Source organism: Quercus suber, unplaced genomic scaffold (assembly GCF_002906115.3).
Source record: "Quercus suber isolate HL8 unplaced genomic scaffold, Cork oak 2.0 scaffold_162, whole genome shotgun sequence".
Classification (NCBI taxonomy): Eukaryota; Viridiplantae; Streptophyta; class Magnoliopsida; order Fagales; family Fagaceae; genus Quercus; species Quercus suber.
Genome location: NW_027069623.1, coordinates 988,492 through 1,013,897, shown reverse-complemented (window position 1 = coordinate 1,013,897; position 25,406 = coordinate 988,492). Strand labels below are relative to the sequence as shown.

At 37.4% G+C, this 25,406-nt stretch overlaps 1 pseudogene; it reads right to left on the bottom strand.

The window, feature by feature from the left end:
* Window positions 1-23,227: 23,227 nt before the first annotated feature.
* On the bottom strand, window positions 23,228-24,331 carry LOC112006831 (cytochrome P450 82A3-like; annotated as a pseudogene).
* Window positions 24,332-25,406: the final 1,075 nt, after the last annotated feature.

Genomic DNA, 25,406 nt, shown 5'->3' with positions numbered 1-25,406 from the left:
AGATATGAGAAAATAACTTTTAACTCACACATAATCATAACTGTTTGATGAGGACTATCACCTTCGAGGTACATCCTATAACTCCCACATCTCCTAGAATACACGCTTGCAACCATATTTAAAACATTTTTAATCTTTTTGCTTTTTATTTTCTTTACATGTTTTCTTTTATTTTAGCATATCATACATAAAGAAATACCCAAGATGTTAAGCATTTGACATCGCACTTTTGCTATGCCGAAGCATACGAATGTCTTTGAAACTGCACTTTTGCTATGCCGAAGCATACAGGTGTCATATTATGATTGGCGGGCAACAGTGGTGAGATGGTTATTTATGCCTTTCTCTTAGGATTTTCTAGTCCTACCCGTCAAAAAGAGTGATATAAGTGTTAAGTTTTAAGAAATAACCTAATCTTACTCATCACAAGCAAGAGCCACAAAGCTCACTTGCTTAGTTGTGCATAGAGATGCTCATCTAAGCTACAAGTGATACAAAGTTTAGAAAACTTTGTTTCATTGGCCATCCAAGGTACACAAGTACCAAAGTACACATAACACACACTGTTTTTGTATTTTTCTGATTTTTTTTTTTTAAATAAAAAATAAAATAAACAAAACTGAAAGTAAACACACAAATCATGTTAAACAAAATAATGCAAAAACTAGATGCATATGCATGAAGAAGAGGGGCAAGAGAAGGAGATCAATCCATGGAGATGACACCAATGTTTTGACGAAGAAATTCAAAACGTTTGCTATCAAGAGGTTTGGTAAACAGGTCAGCCTTCTGATCATCAGTGTGAATAAATTCAAGAGTGAGAGTACCATTTTCGACAAGCTCCCTAATGAAGTGATGTCGAATCTCTATGTGTTTGGTTCGAGAATGTTGAAGCGGGTTCTTAGAGAGATTAATGGCACTGGTATTGTCACAATAGATAGTGAGATGCTCTTGACTAATACCATAATCATGAAGGAGTTTTTGCATCCAGAGGAGTTGTGTGCAGCAACTACCAGCAGCAATGTATTCAGCTTCCGCAGTGGATAATAAGATGGAGTTCTGCTTTTTGCTCATTCAAGAGACAAGATTGTTACCCACATAAAAACAACCCCCCGAAGTACTCTTTCTATCATCAGCATTACCAGCCCAATCAGCATCAAAGTACCCAGCTAAGACACCATTAGTGTCCTTGCTATACCACACACCAAACTCAGCAGTGGTATTGACATACTTTATGATTCTTTTTAAAGTGGTCATGTGGGATTCCTTGGGATTAGCTTGATATCTAGCACACACTCCAACACTGTAACTGATGTCAGGTCTACTGGCAATGAGGTAAAGAAGACTACCTATCATTCCTCTATAAAGAGAGGGGCCAACACTCTTACCTAACAAGTCTACAGTGAGTTTCACATTAGGGCTCATAGGGGTTCTAACAGAACTAGCAGATTCCAAACCAAACTTTTTCACAAGATTTTTAGCATATTTAGATTGAGAAAGAAATATACCTGAATCTTGTTGACGAATCTGTAATCCTAAGAAGTGAGTCAGTTCTCCAATCATGCTTATCTCGAACTCGGCTTGCATGAGTTTTGAGAAGTCATGAGCAAATTCATCCTTAGTCGACCCAAAGATGATATCATCAATATAGACTTGAGCAACTATCAACTCATCATCTTCCCTTTTAATGAAGAGAGTTTGATCAGCCTTTCCTCTTGTGAACCCATATGACACCAGATATTGTGTGAGTCTATCATACTAGGCTCTTGGAGCTTGCTTCAACCCATAAAGTGCCTTTTTAAGGTATAGCACATGATCCGGGAAGTGTGGATCAATGAATCCTTTTGGTTAAGCCACATAGACATCCTCTTTGAGTAACCCATTCAAGAAGGTAGTCTTTACATCCATCTGATAGAGTTTGAAATTCAGCTGACATGCTAGGGCAAGCAGAATTCTGATTGACTCCATTCGGGCAACTGGGGCAAATGCTTCATCATAGTCTACTCCCTCCATTTGCGAGTATCCTTGAGCTACAAGACGGGCCTTGCTGCGAATCACATTGCCTTCTTCATTAGTCTTGTTGCGGAATATCCACTTTGTACCTATGATGTGCTCACCTTCTGGTCTAGGTACTAGAGTCCAAACATCATTCCTCTGAAACTGGAGTAGTTCATCATGCATTGCTTCGACCCAACTTTCATCTTGTAGTGCTTCCTCAACTTTCTTGGGTTCAACCTGTGACAAATAACAGGAATAAGACACAAAGTTAGCAACACATTTGTTAACTGTACGTTTCCTTAATGTGAGTTCATTCATGTTTCCCACAATATCTTCAGGAGGATGATTTAATTTGATTCTAGAGGAGGGTCCTTTTTCTTCATGAGACAGAATCTGGTGAAGTAGGAGCATCTGTAGAGTTTTCCACAATACTAGGAGTACTTGGAGACACAGGTTCTAGTTCAACAATGTCTTGAACTTCATTAGGCTCAGGAGGAAGAATTTCTTTAGAGAGTTCCTCAATGCCTTTCTCAGTGCTGGAATCTGAAGACTCATCAATGACCACATTTATTGTTTCCATTACTTTCAGAGTTCTCTTGTTGAATACCCGATAAGCCTTGCTTGTGGATGAGTATCCCAGAAATATGCCCTCATCACTTCGAGAGTCAAATTTTCCCACATTCTCTCTATCTTTAAGGATGAAGCAAGTGCTTCCAAATATCCTGAAATACTTCACATTTGGCTTTCTTCCTTTCCACAACTCATAGGGAGTCTTTTTGGTACCGGGTCTGAAGTATACCCTATTAACCGTATGACAGGCAGTGTTTACGGCTTCTCCCCATAAGTTTCGAGCCACATTTTTGTTATGCAACATGGCTTTGGCCATCTCTTGAATAACTCTGTTCTTTCTTTCTACCACACCATTTTGCTGAGGAGTAATAGGAGCAGAGAACTCTTGAGATATATCTGATCTTGTGCAGAAAGACTCCATGTATGAGTTTTCAAATTCTTTGCCATGGTCACTTCGAATTCTATCGATCTTTAAGCTCTTCACATTCTGCAGTCTTGTGCATAAAGCCTCAATGTGCTCAGGAGCATCAGACTTGGATCGGAGTAAGATGACCCAAGTGTATCTAGTGAAGTCGTCTACCACAACCATGATGTACCTTTTTCCACCAAGAGACTCGGTTCTGGTTGGACCCATAAGATCTAAATGTAAAAACTCCAATGGTCTGGAAATAGCTAAAGTCTGAGTGCTCGGATGTTTAGCTTTTGTCTGTTTCCCAAGTTGACATGGTCCACACACTACATTGTTCATTCTGCTAAGCTTTGGTATTCCCAAGACAGATTCATGCTTAGATACAATGGATAGATGCTTGTAACTAGCATGACCCATTCGTTGATGCCATAGTTCTTCATTGGGCAAACGAATGCTATTGCACACTACATCGGCATCAGGAACCAATCCATAGCAGTTGTCCAGAGTGCGAACCCCACTAATAAGCTTCTTTCCAGACTCATTCATGACAAGACACTTTCCCTTTAAGAACAGCACCATGAAGTCTTGATCACATATCTGACTTATGCTCAATAGGTTAACCCTTAGACCTTCTACATAAAGAACATTTGCGATCTCTGGCAGTCCTGGTAAAGATATGATTCCTTTCCCCTTAATTTGTGACTTGCTTCCATCACCAAAAGTCACATTGCCACCCTTTTTGGGCTCAAAGATCTTGAAGAGAGATCGGTCACCAGTCATATGTCTTGAGCAACCACTGTCAAGATACCATAGACATGTATCCATTACTTTGAAAGTAGACTTCATCATGAAACACATTTCATGCTTGGATGACAGATCAGAGGGAATGGTTCTTTCACTCAACTGCCTTTGATGAGCTAAGCCTTTAACTTTTACTCTTCTCAAGCGAACTCCTTTGCACATTTTTACTCTGAGACAGTCTAGTTTCCTTTTAGCCAAACTGAGATCTTTTCCATTATTCATTGTAAAGGAATTCAAATAACTTTTAGACTTATGTTTTCTGAGACACTCAAACAAATAGTGATTAGAAAAACAAGATGTATTTGAAAACAAGGATCTTTTCAAACCAGTTATAGCCATGACAACAGGAGTCAATGGATCAACACAGCAAAGATTAAACCCTAATCAGAATGTGCCTGCTCTGATACCACTTGATAGGTCACAATCTGAATGACCCCTTGTGATTAACCCTAATTAATTAATTTAGCCAAGTAATTAATTAATCAATTAGTCATGCAATTTTATGGAAGCACAAACAAATCACCAACAACTAAATATGCAGCAGAAAATAAATAACACGGTGATTTGTTTACGAATGGGGAAAACCCTAAGGGCAAAAACCCCACCGGGTGATTTTCAGGTCACCACTCCCGAAACTCCACTATTATCAAATCAAGCGGTTACAAGTAAAGGAATCCCAAGTACCTTACCAACCTACAGTTGAACCCTTACCCCAATACCCAATTGGACTTGATCTGTAGCGACAGTTCCCACCTTTGATGCACGACTCCCAAGTACGTGACTAACCAATGCGTGGATCCAAGTACGCGACTTCGGAACACCAACTGAGAAAGAATGGTTGGCTGCAAAGTTCTTCAGTTCATCCTTTATGATGAATAGCAGGAAGATGCTTGGTTACAAAACCCTATGGTGCAAATATACAGCAACTTCTTGATGGAAGATGAATTAGGTCAAGAACTTTATCTTTTGATCACAATTTGCTTGATCAGAGATTGCTCAATGATAATGCAACTTGTGTCACCCTTGACGGCTCTTAAAATAATCATTTTATATGTTTAGGGTTAGAAGAAAAGAAAGCCCAAAAACATATTCACGGATCCTAAGAAAATCAGATTGGAAATCTGAATTTTTAAATCTCGACAGATAGCAGGTGTCGAGGTAGCTATCGAGCAGGTGTCGAGCTTTAAAAACTTTGCACTTCAACTTGCTTTTTCTTGGACAGGCTTGATGACTTCAACACTTGACCTTGAAATATTGTTTCTTGAAGTATTAAAAACACCTAGAACTACCCAATTACAAGTAGAGTGCGTTTTGTCAAAGGATTAGTCAATTTACATAAATAAGTGACATAAGTTCTTAATCAAGTTAAAACATATATGTCCTAACATTTGTTGAGGCAAAAACCAAAATCTGAGACTAGAGTTGCTGTTAGGAATACTGATGTTCCTAAATTTGTTCCTGTTTGCCACTTTTGTGGTATTCATGGTCACATTCATCCTAATTGTCATAAATTGAAATTTAAGCATTCTATGTTTCAATCTAGGATATGTGATGATATTTCTCCTGCCATAGGTTCAAATAAATTATTTCATATGCTTTTGAAAAATTTGAGCTTGTTGGCTTGTGAAAGGAATTTGCAGGATTTTAGTCTTTCTCAGAAGTTTGGTATAATCCCTCAAATACAGTTTGCTTCACATGGATTTTCACCTACAAAGCCGAAGACTCGTGCTAAATGGGTGAAAAAAGATTCTCCAAGGTGAGTGTTGCTAACTTGTCCCCGATTTAATTCTTTCAATTATTTGTGGACATGTTTTGTTTTTGTTTTTGGTTGTTTTGTTTTTTAGGTTGTTTTTATTAAAAATAAAAAATCCAAAAACATTGAAAAATTTCAAAAAGACAAAAATATTTTATTTTGTGTCTTGTTTTATTGTTCTTGAGGATTACATGAGTTATGATATCTCTCTCTTGATTTAAAACATGCTTGACATTGTGGAGAAACTTGAATAGTATACTAAGGTCTTTCTGATTTTGTGTGAGTATGTACTAGTTTATACATGTACTCATGGGTTAATTAAGAAATTGATATTTCTTGTTTGTGTACCCTCTATAGCTTAGTTAAACATTGTCATGCATTGCATTTGCATTGTTCATTTAGCATAATGTGTGCTTTTTGTTTTTGGTCATAAAATTTTTTAAACCAAAAAGATTTTTATGATTTGTATTTCACATCTTGGGTTTATAATCAAGGATTGACCATATTATCTTTACATAACAAGTTTATGTACCTTGTTTAGCTTTGATGAGCTTATTTATTGCACTTTACTAGTTGAAACTTTGTAGTACATGTTGTATGGGAAAGATGTTTATGGTGTTTATCACTTTGTCTTAATCTTGAAGTCACATGTTATTTGACTGTCGGACTTGATCCTTTTGAGAAAGGCATAAATAACCATCTCACCACTGTTCACTAGCCAATCATGAACACCTTAGTGCATATCATAAGATTTTGTGCTCGAGAAAGTGTAGCACATGCACAAAAAGAACATAAGGTGTTGCCTCAGCTTAATTGCTTAATGCTTAAAATTGGTGTGTACTATTAGGCTTGATGCCATCTCACATAAATAAAATTGGTGTGTATTACTAGGCTTGATGCCATCTCACATAATAATGAGGCAAAAATACAAGAAACTTACATGATTGCAAGCTTATGTTCTAGGAGATGTGAGAGTGTTCACTAGCCAATCATGAACACCTTAGTGCATATTATAAGATTTTGTGCTCGAGAAAGTGTAGCACATGCACAAAAAGAACATAAGGTGTTGCCTCGGCTTAATTGCTTAATGCTTAAAATTGGTGTGTACTATTAGGCTTGATGCCATCTCACATAAATAAAATTGGTGTGTATTATTAGGCTTGATGCCATCTCACATAATAATGAGGCAAAAATACAAGAAACTTACATGATTGCAAGCTTATGTTCTAGGAGATGTGAGAGTTATAGGATGTAACTCTTTAGGTGATAGTCTCTTTTAAATTCTGTGTGATGAATTTTGTAGACTTTGTGATTGATTACTATTCACATATCACCTCACATGTATCTCAAGCTTTTGCTAGTTGCACACACTACACAAATTACTCTTTGTTAAACTTGGTACATTTTATTGTGTGCGATCTTATTGTGGCCATCCAAGATTAAAAGTTCCTTGATTTTAATGTAAAATGTGTATAATGTTTGCACTTTGAGGACAAATTGATTGAAAATCTTGATTTTGGAATATCTGGGTTAAATTCAAGTGTTTTTTGAAAAACTTTTCATCTCATACTCATGCATTTTTTATAAAATAATGTGCTTTGAGGAGTTTCTGCTTTAAAATGCTCTGTTTTTCAAAAATATGATTTTTCCAGACTTTCGATCGATCGAACCTGTTTTTCGATCAATTGAAATTGCAATTAAAATTTTAGGTTTGAGTCTGCCTGACTCGATTGATGTTTGATCGATACTCGATCGATCGAAATTGAAATATTTTCAGTTTCTATGTTTTTGACCAAAACTTTTTCATGCATTATTTGTGTTTAGGATTCACATGCATTGCATTGTTTTTGTATCCATCTTGCAGTTTTGCAGTCATATCTCTCATTGTTTTCACACATAGCATGCATACACTTTGCTAAATTGGGTACTCAACTTGATTTAAAAATTGATTGATTACTTTTTGAGTTTTGTACATTCTAGTATATGCTTTTTCTTATGTGTGAACTTTAGAAAATATTTTTCTTAAGAGATATGATGGATAATCAATGTGCAAATATTTTCTCTACTCATGCAACTGTTTATGGGTCACATAGTGCCATGTTTGCCTTTTATTGAAAGAGAGAATATTTTTTCTTCATGTGTATCCTCACCTTAGTTTTTAACTTTGGTCCTGCTGGTGAGAATGTACCTGATCCTGTTGGTGATGCTGCTACTGCTGCTGATTTTCCCCCACCTCCTTTATTTTTCCCCAAAACTGTTTTTCCTAAAACTTGTTTTGTTTTTCCTATTTTTGATAGGGGGAGCAAAGTTTTTTTTTTAACCTGTATTGTTCATAGGGGAAGCTGTCTCTATTTTCTATAGAGTTGAATTGTTTTGTATCCCTTTCTTTCTCTATTTTCTCTTATCCTTTGTTGTGTATGTTGACTGTTTACTCTTTGTATGAGTTGTCTTTGTCAATACGTGACAAAAAGGGGGAGAAATAGTTGATATGTGGGAATATGTGTGGAAAATACAAGAATGTTATGTTTAGGGGGGGTTAACATTGTTTTTTATGTATCTAACTTAGGGGGAGAGTTAGTTTGCATATTTGTTGATTTACTGTTTTTCTGTCACACATGCGTTTATGTGTTTGTTTAGTGTTTCGGGAAATATATAGGTTGATTCAATTGAGCTGCTGTCTACACTTGCAACTGATGGATAGTAGTTAGGTTGAATTTGTTGTAATGAGCATTTTATTGTATCGGGTTGTTCTTGTATTTGAGCATTTCATTCTGTATGGAAGTTTTGTCACGAATTGCCAAAAGGGGAGATTGTTAGGTTCTAAATGTTTAGAACAATTGGCAAATCGTGAACACAAACTTATCTAGATATAGATCTTAGAGTCTATAGGTTTTATTAGACAATGCTCAAGGTGATTCAAGTAAAGATTCAAGAACATACAAGCTGCAGGAAGAAGACTTCATATTCTGCCTGGTTCGATCGATCGAAGAATAGGCTCGATCGATCGAAAATCGTATCTGCAGAATTATAAGTCGACCCAAACAGCAGCTTAAGCCCATTAAGGACTAGGGTTTCAGATCTAATTCTCCCATTATATAAAGGAAACCCTAAGCCACGTTTTTGAGAGCTTTTGGAGAGAGAGAGAAGAGAGTGTTTCTTTTGTATCTAGGGTTTTGTACCCAAACCTCTCTAAGTCTTTGTTGCTCATATTGCTGTTTATGTGAATTTCTTGTGAGATCTTTGAGGAGCTTTTCTTCACATAAACTTAGGGTTTTCAAGGTAGAGATATTATCAAAACCTTGATGATCATGTGGGAATATGTGTGGAAAATACAAGAATGTTATGTTTAGGGGGGGTTAACATTGTTTTTGATGTATCTAACTTAGGGGGAGAGTTAGTTTGCATATTTGTTGATTTACTGTTTTTTTGTCACACATGCATTTATGTGTTTGTTTAGTATTTCAGGAAATATACAGGTTGATTCAATTGAGCTGCTGTCTACACTTGCAACTGATGGATAGTAGTTAGGTTGAATTTGTTGTAATGAACATTTTATTGTATCGAGTTGTTCTTATATTTGAGCATTTCATTCTGTATGGAAGTTTTGTCACGAATTGCTAAAGGGGGAGATTGTTAGGTTCTAAATGTTTAGAACAATTGGCAAATCGTGAACACAAACTTATTTAGATATAGATCTTAGAGTCTATAGGTTTTATTAGACAATGCTCAAGGTGATTCAAGTCAAGATTCAAGAACATACAAGCTGCAAGAAGAAGACTTCATATTCTGCCTGGTTCGATCGATCAAAGAATAGGCTCGATCGATCGAAAATCGTATCTGCAGAATTTTAAGTCGGCCCAAACAACAGCTTAAGCCCATTAAGGACTAAGGTTTCAGATCTAATTCTCCCACTATATAAAGGAAACCCTAAGCCACACTTTTGAGAGCTTTTGGAGAGAGAGAGAAGAGAGTGTTTCTTTTGTATCTACGGTTTTGTACCCAAACCTCTCTAAGTCTTTGTTGCTCATATTGCTGTTTATGTGAATCTCTTGTGAGATCTTTGAGGAGTTTTCCTTCACATAAACTTAGGGTTTTCAAGGTGGAGATATTATCAAAACCTTGATGATCATTCAGTTGCAGATTCAAGAACTTAAAGATTATCAAGCGGGGGTGCTTGTACTTGATTGAAGAGTCCAAGAAAGAAGGAGTCCGTGGATTCGGAGCTTGCACATGGTCGTGTCAGTAAGTTCTACTGGTGGGTAGCATTAGGAAGTCGAGCGGGGAGCTTGTAGTCCTTTTGTATGAACTTCGATTCTTTCATAGTGGATTCAGGTTTGCCTTGAGGATTGATGGGTCAAATCCTCCCCAGGTTTTTACCGTGTGGTTTCCTGGGTGATCATATCATTGTGTCTTTTATTATTCCGCTGCTTTATTATTTTGATATGATTATTTGATTGCTTTAACCTAGAATTGCATAATTTGACTAAGTAACAACTTGGCTAATTAATCTAGGCTAACCAATCTGGTTGTTCTAAGGGGTCTAAAACCGTTCACCAATGTCACAAGTATAGAGTTTTATAAGGTTTTCAACTAAAAATTACTTACTTTGCTCAAGCTAAGCTTACAACTTTCAGAAAAAATCCAAAGTTATTACAATCAATGTGTATTTAGCCTGCAAAAGAAAAGTTAAATTTATAAGTACTTCAGTCTTAAAAATGATCCTCTCATAAATTACTACACAAACTCATAGCTTACACATGTAATACAGGTAGTGCTTACACCAATCGGAAAAGTGATGAGGGCAGCACTTCAACCTACATCTTATCACATTGCGCATAACAAACAAAGTTTATATTCCATAACCAAGATAGATGGGACATCTGTTATCATGTACTGAACTCTTTAAACTACTTAATAATAGACCTATAAGCGAACAATGAAAAAACCACAGAATTTATTAAAATTGTGAAATATCTCAACACTTAAACAATGTACAACTATAAATCCTCACATTAACATCCAATCTTCAAGTCAACTATAAATATTCTTTAATTAATGCATAACCCTACAACTACAAACAAAAAAACAAACAAAAATAGTTTTAACATACATTATTGATAGGCCACAATCTGAATGACCCCTTGTGATTAACCCTAATTAATTAATTAGCAAAGTTGTTAATTAATCAATTAATCATGCAATTGCGTGGAAGCACAAACAAATCACCAAAAACTAAATATGCAGCGGAAATTAAATTACACGGTGATTTGTTTACGAATGGGGAAAACTCGAACGGCAAAAACCCCACCGGGTGATTTTCAAGTCACCATTCCCAAAACTCCACTATTATCAAATCAAGCGGTTACAAGTAAAGGAATCCCAAGTACCTTACCAACTTACAGTTGAACCCTTACCCCAATACCCAATTGGACTTGATCTGTAGTGACAGTTCCCACCTTTGATGCACGGCTCCCAAGTACGTGACTAACCAATGCGCGGATCCCAGTACGCGACTTCAGAACACCAACTAAGGAAGAAAGGTTGGCTGCAAAGTTCTTCAGTTCATCCTTTATGATGAATAGCAAGAAGATGCTTGGTTACAAAACCCTACGGTGCAAATACACAGCAACTTCTTGAAGGAAGATGAACTAGGTCAAGAATTTCGTCTTTTGATCACAATTTGCTTGAACAGAGATTGCTCAATGATATTTCAACTTGTGTCACACTTGACGGCTCTTAGAACAATCATTTTATATGTTTAGGGTTAGAAAAAAAGAAGGCCCAAAAACATATTCACGGATCCCAAGAAAATCATATTGGAAATCTGAGTTTTTAAATCTCGACAGATAGCAAGTGTCGAGGTAGCTATCGAGCAGATGTCGAGCTTTAATGAAATTGCACTTCAGCTTGCTTTTTCTTGGACAAACTTGATGACTTCAACACTTGACCTTGAAACATTGTTTCTTGAAGTATTAAAAACACCTAGAACTACCCAATTACAAGTAGAGTGCGTTTTGTCAAAGGATTAGCCAATTTACATAAATGAGTGACATATGTTCTTAACAAGTGAAAACATATATGTCCTAACAATCTCCCCCTTTGGCAATCCGTGACAAAACCACAACAAATAAATGAGCATATGAGAGAAGTCATAAATCACTCAACTCATATTCACTTGTTTGAATACAATAAAATCTATCATAACACAAATTCTTGAAAAACTTTGCAAGAATAGAGTTTATGGCAAGTAGACTTTGACAACCTGTATTTCTGAAACACTTTAAACAAAACTCATCAAGGCATCTTGTGTGAAACAGAAATAAATAGATTGCATACAAGTATAAAGAATATGTGTATAAAGATAGAAAAGAAACAACACATAAAGAGAGAGGTGAAAGAAACATACATCCACATATATAGAAAATAAGTACAATGTATGTAAAATTGTCAAAGGACCTCATATACACGATTAATGTATCTAAAAGGTAAGAAAAAAAAAATACATATAAAGCCTTACTACATCCCTCAGAAAAGTCAACACTCCCCCTATCAAAAATGTCCTATACTAACTCTCCCCTTAAGATGACTACTCCCATAACCTCAAAACTACTTCCCCTTTTTGTCACGAGTGACAAAGGGTAGAGTGTCATGTAGACATCTCATCGGTAGAGCTAGCATCCCCATCATCATCATCATCATTAGAATCTGAAGCTGCTAGAGTAGGTGGTGAAGGAGTAGCCTCTGGAGCAAATCCACCCATGGTCGCCTGCCGTCGTGCAATACGACCAACACGAACATTCACCTGATACAACTCAGCAGAGAGTGTATCAAGGCGAGTGTCCATGCGCTGCAGCTGCACCATAATATCTCCCAGAGATACATCGCTCGAAGAGGAAGAAGGAGCAGATGTAGATAGAGCTGATCTGGATGGAGCCGAACGGGAGGGAGGAGTGGCATCCGGCTGTCTAGACCTGAACTGCGCCTCACTACGTTTTACGGTAGCGGCATCTATGGCAGATATGTGTGTGAAGTGGTCGGACACAAGAAAGGGAATGGAAAAATGGCATAGGATCGTCGTGATAGCAGAAGGAAAGATGAGCTTATCATGGGACGCTGAATCAAGATACACATCTATGATAGACAGGATGAAGTGAGAAGGAAAGTCTATGGTAAGATGCTCTAAAAGTGATAGCAAAAATCGAGCTCAAGGCTCTGTGATAGAGTTATAGTGAGAAAGAAGATGGAGAACAAAAGTCATCACCATGTTGATAAATCTAGGACCTTTAGCAAAAGGCCTACATGATGTGAACTGATGCTTACCCCAATCAGCAGGGCGCTGACAAAAGGTAGAGATGAGCTCATCTTTGGACACAGTCCTCAGACGCTCACAAGAAGGATAGTCAGGAAACTCTATCCTAGGAACCTTAAGCACATCCGCAACTAGTTGCAGTGTGACAGGGATGCGCGTACCTCGAACACGAGTGAAAAAGAGAGGTACTGAACGATCTATCCCGTACATGTTGGAGTAGAACTCATGTATCAGCACGAGAGGGCAAGTGACCGGGATGTCACACAGTGACCCCCATCCCCTACTGTGAATGACGAGGGAAGGTTAGTATCGGCGAAGTTCGCCAGAATGACTTGGCGTTCCGAATGAACACCTCATCTAGAAAAGTTCTCCGAAAATGCCTTATGGGTATCTCTATCACGGAACCGAAGGTTAAGGGGAGCAGAGTCAGAAGAAGAGGAAGCTCCAAAACGCAGAGGGTTCCGAGCAGGAGTGGATTTACGTTTGGGTGCCATAGACACTACTAACGTAAAAGAATGAGAGAGAGAGAGAGAGGAAAACACTCAGAAAAGTTCTCAAAACAGTTCAAATATGACAAATATATTGAACAATAAGTATGTATGCATGAGAATGCATGAGCATGTGACATGCAAAACAAAAATTGCATCATGGGCTCAGCCCAATCCAATCCTATCAGCACACAACATATAGCACACATCTAAATGCATGTAAATATCATTATAATGCACATGAAATGCAATGTATGACATTTTAAAAGCATTTAAGTGAAAACCCAACCCAAAATTTCAAGAAACACTCATCAATTTTGAAAAACCCTAAAAATTTCAAAAAAAAATCCCAAAACCTAGGTTTTAAAACATGCAATGCATGAAAAAGGAAGGGAAAAATGATCTTACCAAGTGATTGAAGCAAGGAATGGTCAAGATCCAAGTGGGTTGGAAGATTTGAGTGAGAGAAGTGTGAAAAGGAGATGAAAAGCCACGGAGAGATCGAGTGAGAAATGAGAGAAATCGCGATCAGACCTTAAATAGGCACCTCAGTAATTCTCGACAGCTGAGGTGTCAAGAGGTATCAAGGAAGCTGTCGAGAAAGCTATTGAGAATTTGCCCGTCGACAGATGGAGGTATCGAGAGGTATCGAGATGCAAGATGAATTTCAGATAAGAGATGCTCGATCGATCGCACAGGTGTCGAGGAGGTATCGAGGAGACAGAAGATTTCTCGATCGATCCACAAGGTGTCGAGACAGGTGTCGAGAAAGAAGACACAAACACAACAAGTGAATCTCGATCAATCCATCAGGTGTCGAGAATCTATCGAGGGGACAGAAACTTTCTCGATCGATCCATCAGGTGTCGAAGAGGTGTCGAGATTGCGATAAGAAACAGCTTGAGAAGCTCGACAGATGACCAGGTATCGAGGAGGTGTCGAGCCAACAGTAAAAAGCAGTTTTTCGAGAAGGGAAAAACACAAACATGAATGCAATCCAACACACATCTCAACCAAAGATCCACTCAACATATAAAGCTCTCAAAAACATCTCTCAACAAAAATTAAGCACATGGATCCTCCAAAACACACACACACACACTAAACAAGTCTAACAATTTTATTTTTCAAAAACAAGTTATGACAGTTTAGTGAGCATACATTAGCACATGTAAAACCTTTGTGGATGGCCAAATCACATTGTACCTGCACATGTATCAAAAGTAGCAAAGAATATTGCGTGTTGTGTGTGAAAAACATCGCAAGATTGCATATGTGTATACATGTTATGACGATCTGAGATATGAGAAAACTAACTTTAACTCACACACAATCATAACTGTTTGATGGGGACTATCACCTTCGAGGTACATCCTATAACTCCCACATCTCCTAGAATACACGCTTGCAACCATATTTAAAGCATTTTTAATCTTTTTGCTTTTTATTTCTTTGCATTTTTGCATGTTTTTCTTTTATTTTAGCATATCCATACATGGGCATATAAAGAAGAGAAAAGAAATACCCAAGATGTTAAGCATTTGACATCGCACTTTTGCTATGCCGAAGCATTGAATGTCTTTGACACTGCACTTTTGCTATGCCGAAGCATACAGGTGTCATATTATGATTGGCAGACAACAGTGGTGAGATGAGTTATTTATGCCTTTCTCTTAGGATTTTCTAGTCCTACCGCGTCAAAAGAGTGATATGAGTGTTAAGCTTTAGAGATAACCTAATCTTACTCATCACAAATAAGAGCCACAAAACTCACTTGCTTAGTTGTGCATAGAGATGCTCATCTAAGCTACAAGAGATACAAAGTTTAGAAAACTTTGTTTCATTGGCCATCCAAGGTACACAAGTACCAAAGTACACAGAACACACACTAGTTTTTGTATTTTTCTGATTTTTCAATTTTTTATTTTTTTTTTATTTTTTTTTAAAACAAAATAAAACAAACTGAAAGTAAACACACAAAACATGTTAACAAAGCAAAGTAGAAACTAGACTGACTCAGCAGAAAAGCAAAACACACAAGCAATGCAACAAACAGAAAACAAAAGGGAAAGAAAGTGATGAAATCACTTAAAGTCCTTTTCTTCCACACCTTGGAAGAGCCTTTCCTTTGATTGAATCCTTGAACCGGCGGTGAGGGGGAAGAATTTAAACCGTTCAAGTTCAAAAGGAACATAAGGGCTTTCAGAAGATCTCCAAGAGGAGCAAGAAAGGATTGAAGCTAATTTTGGCTTCCAGATGCTATCATGTCATTGCTCTGTTGAGTGGCTAACCACTTATAGCAATTTGGTCTAGTATAACCGGCAGCTCCACAATGATAACAGAGATGCTGCTTCTTTTGTTTAGGCTTTTGAGAGTTAGCCTTCTTAGCCCTAGGGCTTTTAGCATCTTTCTTATCTTGCTTAGGGGGTGCTCCTAAGATAGATTTACCCTTGTCTAAGTTCTCACTCACTAATTTAGTTTTAACATCAATATTCTCAATTTCAGTGTTATTAGCAAGAGGAACAAAAACAGTATTGCTAGTAGAAGCAGTATTAGAGAAAGAAAGACCATACCCCAAACCAGTTCAATCCGAAGCAGATTTCTGATTGCTAAGCATCTCATCAAGCTTTGCACTTGAACTCCTCTCCAGTTGAGCTCTTACTTGAACCAGCTCCGTTTCAAGCTTCTTGGTTTTTCAGCTAAAAAGTTGTTTTCAAATCTCAATGCTCCAATAGTTTGATTCGCCTCATCAAACTTTGTGGACAACTCTTCACGATCAAGTTCCACATCACTGAGCTTCTTGGTGGCCAGCCTATATAATTTCTCATGCTTTTCAGAGAGCTTGTACAGCTTCTCATAGGCTGAATAGATATCATCTTGATCATCCATCTTCTCAAATTTTGACTTCACCAGTTCTTCTTCTTCATCCACTTCTTCAACAATCCCTTCAGTAGGATTTACTGTGGCAGTGAAGGCATTTAAGATTCCATCATCCTCATTGTCGGAATCATCTTCAGGCTCAGTGTCACTTAGAGTTGCAGCAAGTGCCTTGCTTTTCCCAATGCTCTTGAGATATGTAGGACACTCATGTTTCATATGTTTAAATCCATGACACCCAAAGCACTTTGGTCCTGCAAGAATAGTGTACTGACCGCCATCCTTAGCATCCTACTTCCTTTGTCTTGGCTTTTAAACTGAGAAGAACTGAATTGCCTGCGGTCCTTGTCGAAGCTCCTTCCATTGGCATTCTTCATAAACTTCTTGAACTGCCGGGTGATGTAGGACTTCATCTTGGAATCTTCATCATCGGAAGACTCATCTGTATCACTGCTCTTTGCCTTCAAGGCCATGCTTTTGCCTTTACTTGACTTGCCAATCCTAGATAACCCTATCTCATAGGTTTGCAAGTTTCCAACTAGCTCAGTCAAAGGAATCTTGTCAATGTCCTTTGATTCCTCTATCGCCGTAATCTTGGCATGGAATCTCTTAGGTAGAGATCTGAGCACCTTCCTTACAATCTTGGGTTTAGGGATGGTTTCCCCAAGATTGAAGGCTGAGTTCACTATGTCCTTGAGCTTGGCATAGAACTCATCAAACGACTCATCCTCCTCCATCTTAATTCTTCAAAGCTAGTAGTAAGCCTCTGAAGTTTTGAATCTTTGGCATAGCCAAGTTTTTAATTAATCAATTTATCATGCAATTGCGTGGAAGCACAAACAAATTACTAAAAACTAAATATGCAGTGGAAATTAAGTGACACGGTGATTTGTTTACGAATGGGGAAAAACCTCGCGGCAAAAACCCCACCGGGTGATTTTCAGGTCACCACCCCCGAAACTCCACTATTATCAAATCAAGCGGTTACAAGTAAAGGAATCCCAAGTACCTTACCAACCTACAGTTGAACCCTTACCCTAATACCTAATTGGACTTGATCTGTAGTGACAGTTCCCACCTTTGATGCACGGACTATTATCAAATCAAGCGATTACAAGTAAAGGAATCCCAAGTACCTTACCAACCTACAGTTGAACCCTTACCCCAATACCCAATTGGACTTGATCTGTAGCGACAGTTCCCACCTTTGATACACGGCTCCCAAGTACATGACTAACCAATGCGCGGATCCCAGTACGCGACTTCAGAACACCAACTAAGGAAGAAAGGTTGGCTGCAAAGTTCTTCAGTTCATCCTTTATGATGAATAGCAGGAAGATGCTTGGTTACAAAACCCTACGGTGCAAATACACAGCAACTTCTTGAAGGAAGATGAACTAGGTCAAGAACTTCGTCTTTTGATCACAATTTGCTTGAACAGAGATTGCTCAATGATATTGCAACTTGTGTCACACTTGACGACTCTTAAAACAATCCTTTTATATGTTTAGGGTTAGAAGAAAAGAAGGCCCAAAAACATATTCACGGATCCCAAGAAAATCAGATTGGAAATCTGAAATTTTAAATCTCGACAGATAGCAGGTGTCGAGGTAGCTATCGAGCAAGTGACATATGTTCTTAACAAGTGAAAACATATATGTCCTAACACTTTTCTTTCCACCCATTCCCAAAGGCCTATTTTGCAAGTCATAAAATTACGCTCAGATCATTCAACCAAAACTATTACCTACATGAGAATGAGAGAGAGCTTTACGGATTTTTTTTTTTTTTTTTCTGGGTTGGCAGCTTTTCTTTTTTCTTTTTCTTTTGCTACAATGATCTTGATAGTTTTTGAGTTTCTTTTCCTCTATGAGAGTCAAAGGATGATGAGAGAGAGAGAGAGAGAGATGAAGAGAAAACGTGAAAGAGAGAAATTCAATTAATATTTGTTAAATCAGTGGGTCCCATAGTTTTTAACTCATTTATAAAAATGTTATTGAACAACATTGTTTGCATCTTGAAAACTGGTGTGAAGAACTTTTTAAAATCAGTGTTTAAACACCATATTTTGAATAACATAACTCAAACACTCTTAAAAGAAATTTTCTACCAAACTTTTTTTTTTTTATATAATAACAGTTTTCAGTATTTAAACATTGAAAATTGTTTTTTTTTTTTTTTAAAATGCAGTAGCAAATAAGCCCTTGCTTTTGAGGTCTGCCTTGCTTGGAACTCATGTTCAAGCAAGGCCCCTTGAGCAAAGCTCCAAGAAGAAATGAAAAGGGAGAACATACCAAACATGTGGCTTTGTTGATTGTATCAGCATCGTAACCTTCAAGCTCTTTGCCATCAAGGATAGAAAGCATTATGTCCATGAAATCTTGCTCCCCTTTGTTGGGAATTTAACTGAAATTCCAACCTGTGAGAAACAAAAAAAAAAAAAAGAATAGAGAAAACACACATCAAAGAAAAACAATCACATGCACAAGACAGTGTTTGCGTGGTTCGGTAATTTGCCTACGTCCACGAAGTTGTAGGGATTTCACTATTATCAGGAAAAAATACAAAGTGTGGCTACAGTGTTTTTACTCTCTCTCTAAAACACGACAACAGTAACAAACCCTAATCACAAAAGCGGCTTTTATATCCTGCGCACAAGATTACAATAGGCTACAAAACAGGCCAAAACTTGGGCCTGTCAGCCAAGCCTTTGCTTCATGGACTAAGCCTCAGAAAATCTCACATTAAAAACTACACAACATTATTCGAGTCAGGTTGAGTCATCAACCAGATCAAACATAAACTAGGCTCCACAAAGCCCAACAAATCTCCCACTTGGAGACTAGTTCAATCACCAATATCAGCCGCTATCCACCAAAAGCAATCCCTCATCCCTGCAACTCATCCTCCTGTCCTCAAGCTAGAAGGTCAACTGAAGCTGCACACAGCTTCAGCTTCTCAATAGTGACACCCTTAGTCAACATGTTTGCCGAGTTCTTAGATCCATATTTCTTCTCAAGTATTACCAGCTTATCTTCAACAAGGTACCAGATAAAGTGGTATTTTGTCTGTATATGTTTCGACTTTGAATGAAAAGCTAAATTTTTAGCAAGAAAAATTGCACTCTGACTGTCACTGTATAGAATGCCCATCTCCTGCTTCTTACCCAATTCATCTAAGAAACCATGTAGCCAAATCATCTCCTTTCCAGCTTCAGTTGCTGCAACATGATATAGCTGTACCACCCAAAGTAACAATTTTTTGTACATTTGAAGCCCATGATATAGCTGTACCACCCAAAGTAAATACAAACCCAGTAGTACTCTTTCTACTATCAATATCGCCAACAAAATCAGCATCTACATAACCCTGCAATTTCAAACTTGCACTTGTGAAGTAAAGACATGTATCTGATGAACCCTTTAGATATCTCAGAATCCACTTGACTACCTCCCAATGCTAATTTCCAGGCCTACTCATGAATCTACTCACAACTCCCACTGCATGTGTAATGTCTGGTCTTATACACACCATAGCATACATCAAGCTGCCAATAGTTGAGGCATAGGGCACCTTGCTCATATGGTCCCTTTCTTCTTCTATCTTCGGTGACTGTTCTTTGCTTAATTTGAAATAACTACCCAAGGGTGTGCTCACTGGTTTAGCTTCATTCATGTTAAACCTGCTGAGAACTTTCTTCACATACTCTGACTGTGAAAGCTTCAATGTACCATTAGCCTTGTCTCTAACAATTCTTATACCAAGGATTTGCTTTGTAACTCCCAAATCCTTCACTGCAAATTGTTTTGACAATTATTTTTTCAGATTATTAATCTCCTCAATGCAAGACCCTGCAATAAGCATATCATCCACATACAATAGTAATATGATGTAAGAATTGTCAAAAAACTTAACATAGCAACAGTGATCAGTTTAACATCTCTTGAACCCAATTATATACATAAAACAGTCAAATTTCTTGTACCACTGTCTAAGAGCTTGTTTTAGGCCATACAAGCTCTTTCTCAGTTTACAGACTAGATTCTCTTGTCCCTGAAAATGAACCCTTCTGGCTGAATCATGTAAAGGTTTTCCTCCAAGTCACCATGAAGGAATGCCGTCTTCACATCTAACTGCTTAAGATATAAGTTTTCTGTAGCCATCATTCCCAGCACCAGTCTAATTGTTGACTATTCACAACTGGAAAAAATATTTGTGTGTAGTTAATGCCTTCCTTCTACTGGAACCCTTTAACAACTAATCTAGCCTTGTAACGTTTGCTATCATCATACTCATTCTTTATTCTATATACCCACTTGGTGTGCAAAGCCTTCTTTCCTACTGGCAATTCAGTCAATTCCCATGTTTGATTCCCCAACGAGAAACTCATCTCATCCTTTATGGCTAACTCCCACTTGCTTGAATTCTCATCTTGCAAGCCTTCATTATAACACTCTGGCTCACCACCATCAGTCAATAAGAGATAATTTAAAGCGGGTGAATAACGCTATGGAGGTCTAATGTTCCTGGAACATCTGCAAACTTCAACTACAGGTGTACTTTGATCTACCTGTGAATCTACATTCTCCTTATCTTCTTCACCCCTTTTTTGGTAAGTACTTTCAATCAATCTATCTAAGTTGACAAACTCAGATTTCTTTTGATCTATCTCTGTAATATCTGACACTACAGTTGACCTGTCATTGTACATAACATGTTCACTAAATTTCACATTTCTACTTCTAATGAATTTCCTATTTATTCATCCCAAAACCTATAGCCAAATTTCTCATCACCATAGCCAATGAAAAAACATATTTTAGACTCTGCATCGAGTTTACTACGAGTATTAGAATCAATATGAACATAAAAAAACACAACCAAAAACTTTTAAATGTGAAAAATTTACCTCTTTACCGCTCCAAACCTCCTCAGAAAGTCTGAACTCCATGGGAACTGATGGTCTTCGGTTTATCAGGTAAGCTGCAGTGCTAACAGCATCAGCCCAGAAAGGTTTTGGTAGTCCAACACGTAGCCTCATACTCCTAGCACGTTCATTGAGAGTTCTGTTCATGCGCTCAGCCACACCATTCTGCTGTAGTGTCCCAGGAATGGTTTTCTCCATCCTAATTCCCTGTGCAGTACAATACTCACTGAACCCTCCATCTATGTACTCTCCTCCATTATCAGACCTCAAACATTTTAGTTTTAAACATGTTTTTGTCTCAACCATGGCCTTCCACTTCTTAAAAGTTTCAAATATATTAGATTTATTTTTCAGAAAATAAACCCATACCTTTTTGCTTGAGTCATCAATGAAAGTGATGTAATACCTTGAACCTCCAAGGGATGCAACCGGAGAAGGCCCCCACAAATTAGTGTGTACTAACTCCAATTTTTCGACCTTCGGTGTTCTGCCAATTTTCAAGAAGCTCACCTTTTTTTGCTTTCCTATGATGCAGCTTTCACACATGTCAAAATCAACAAACTTCAATTCTAGTAGTTTCCTTTTTGACAACAGCATCTTCATCCCTTTCTCACTCATGTGACCAAGTCTGCGGTGCCATAAGCTTGTATCAGTACTTGCTTCAGCATCTGCAATTGTGTCTCTTAGACTTAAGGTCATATAGAGAGTGTCAGTCTTCTTTCCACAAGCCAATACTCTAGCTCCCTTTGTAACCTTCCAAGTACCACTAACAAATAGTATTGCATGCCCTTCATCATCAAGTTGTCCAACAAAAATCAGATTCTTCCTCAAGTTAGGAATATGTCAAACCTTCTCCAGTAACCAAACAGATCCATCGGGCAACAATATCCGGACACCTCCCATACCCACAACATCCAAGGCTGAACCATCAGCCAAATACACTTTACCAAAATCACCTGCACCATAATTCTGTATGATTTCTCAATGTGGAGTGGTATGAAACAAAGCTCCTGAGTCCAAAACCCAATCATCAAGTGGACTGTCTACTGCAAGAAGTAATTCATCCTGTACCTCTTCTGTTACAGCATTAGCAGAATCATCTTCATTCTTCTTCTTAGAACTTTTGCATTGGTTCCTAAAGTGACCTGTTTTTCCATAATTCTAGTATTGTACTTGTTGGCCTAATCTAGATTTACTTTTGTTCTGATTAGTATTTCTAGATTTTGATCTACTCCGATTTGAATTTTTGTTATTACCTCTGCCTTTTGTCTTAAGGTTTAGGGCAGAACCAGATCCTGAGGTTTCACTTGCATCTCTTCTACGAATCTCCTTAACAAGAATTAAATCCCGTATATCATTGTACTTGAGCTTTTCGTTTCCTATAGAATTGCTTACTACCATCCTCATTGCCTCCCAATTGTTTGGCAAAGAAGCCAAGACAATCAGAGCATGAATCTCATTATTAAAATCAATTTCTACAGACGACAATTGATTTGTAATAGTGTTAAATTCATTCAGATGTTACGCTACTAATGTGTCCTCTGCCATCTTCAGATTGAACAGTTTCTTTATTAGATGCACCTTGTTATTTGCTGACGGCTTTTCATACATACTAGACAAAGCCTTTATCAGATCTGTTGTGGTCTTCTCCTTTATAACATTATGTGCAACACACCTAGACAAAGTTAACCTGATAACTCCCAGTACCTGTCTGTCAAGAAGAGCCCATTCATCAGCCTTCATATCCTCAGGTTTTGTCCCTAAAAGAGGCAGATGCAATTTCTTCCCATAAAGATAATCTTCAATCTGCATCCTTCAATCGAAGTCTGTGCCATCAAACTTTTCTATTCCAGACGCCTTTCTTGCTTCCTCTACCATTGCTCCCACTCAAACCTAACCCTAGGCTCGGATACCAATTGTTGGGAATTTAACCGAAATTCCAACCTGTGAGAAACAAAAATAATAGAGAAAACACACGTCAAAGAAAAAAAATCACACGCACAAGATAGTATTTACATGGTTCGACAATTTGCCTACGACCACGGAGTTGCAGGGATTTCACTGTTATCAGGGAAAAAAATACAAAGTGCGGCTACAGTGTTTTTACTCTCTCCCTAAAATACGACAACAGTAACAAACCCTAATCACAAAAGCGACTTTTATATCTTGCGTACAGGATTACAATGGGCTACAAAACAGGCCAAAGCTTGGGCCTGTTGGCCCAAACCTCTGCTCCATGAACTAAGTTTCAAAAAATCTCCCATTAAAAACGACGCAACATTATTTGGGTTGGGTTGGGTCGTCCACTGGATCAAACATAAACTAGACTCCACAAAGCCCAACACCCTTTAGCCTCAGATGAAGCTCTCCGTTGCTTATGCTCTTCCAACCATTCCCCAAGAATACTATCCAATTCCTTTGCAGTTTTCTTCATGGCCTTTTCATGCCCACCCAAATCTAACCACCCAAAAAAAGGAATAGCATCGGACACCACAAACAATCCCATACGATGAAAGAACTCCTCCAAGGCCTTTTGGCAACGCCGAGACTCTTCCTCATTAACCCCATCACTAGTACCAAAGCACCTCTTTCCAGCAATCATCCTAAGAATCACGTTGAGATTCAAATCCCAAAACCATTGCTTCAACTCCACCAAAATCAAGCCTGACATGTTCTTTTTCTTGATCCAAAGTTTGTATAAAGCTTTTATGTCGTTCTCAACTTTGGAGACTCTAACGTAGGAAAGTTGCTCAAGCCAATGATTAGAAAGTAGCTCTCAAGTGGTTATTTTACGTAATTCACGCCAATAGGGACCATAGGGTCCAAAGCTAAACATAGCATAATTATAGCCCAAGTGTTTTGTGGCTAATTGTCTAGGCCGCGAGGACACGGCCAAGTCGTTAGTTGTGAAGAACTCCTTTGCAATCTCCGAATTGCTCAACACCAAAGCAGCGTATGATCCAATCTTGATATTAAAAAGTGCTCCGTATTTGTCAGCCATGGCTCCCAAAGTAATGTGGGGAGGTTGGGTTCCCAGTAACAGAGGGAGGTGACCAATTACAGGCCATGCACCCGGAGCAATAGGTGCTGTTTTGGCTAAGCTAACTCTAGACCTCTTAAGAAGACAGTGAGAGAAAAGTATTATGGCAATAAATCCAGCTATAGTGGCAGAGTTTAGGGAAGGTGGAAGAAAATCCATTTTAGGCTAAGGTTTAAGGGACTTTTCTATAGGATACCTCTTGCTGAACCAAATGAACCTTTTATACACATGTTTAACAGAGTTAATTAACAAAAAAAACAAACACATGTTTAATGAGTTAATTAATTAACCAAAAAAAGAATACATTTTTAATGAGTTATTCTAGAATGAGAATATTAGGGATGGTTTTATCTTACATGTGTAAGATAAAACCATCCCCACCCAATCCCACATGGCAAGGCAAACTGCCTTGCCTAGTGACGGAGTCAAAATTTTTTCCTAAAGCTGGTCATAGTAAATAAAATAAAGTTCTCTAAGTTAAAAAATAAATAAAATAAAATAAGAAAGACTAAAACAATAATTTATTTCACAATTTAACTTTAATTAACTCAACAAATGTGTGTCCTACATTCTTTCATAGCATTAAAATCATTTATAAATTTTTTTTAACTAAATTCCTTGGCAATATCTTTTTCTATTTATCTATCTATCTATCTATACACACACACACAATTAAACAATCATTCAAGAACTAATTTTTATCTTATTACGAAACTTGAATATTATAGATGGTTTTTCCATAAATTATTCACAATTTGAAATTCTGAATTAAATTATATAATTTCAATTACTCAATTCGATCTAATAAACTAGTCTATAACCATAATTTAATTTAATTCTTCAAGCCACTATTATCAATTACACAAACAATAACAATAAAAAATCTAAAACTATTTTATCAAATTGCAATAAATTTAAGTAATATACCATTCACACTAATGTTATGATAATGATACTACTATAGTCCACAAAGTCTAATCTAGCTTTTTGGAAACCACAAACTTAATAAAATAATATAATACTATTTTATTAAATTATAATAAATTTAAGCAATAAAACATTCGCACCTAATGCTATGATAATGATACTACTACAGTCGACAAAGTCTAATCTAGCACAAACTTATCTTATGATAATGATACTAATAGTCCACAAAGTCTAATCTAGCTTTTTGGAAATCACAAACTTAATAAAATAATATAATACTATTTTATTAAATTATAATAAATTTAAG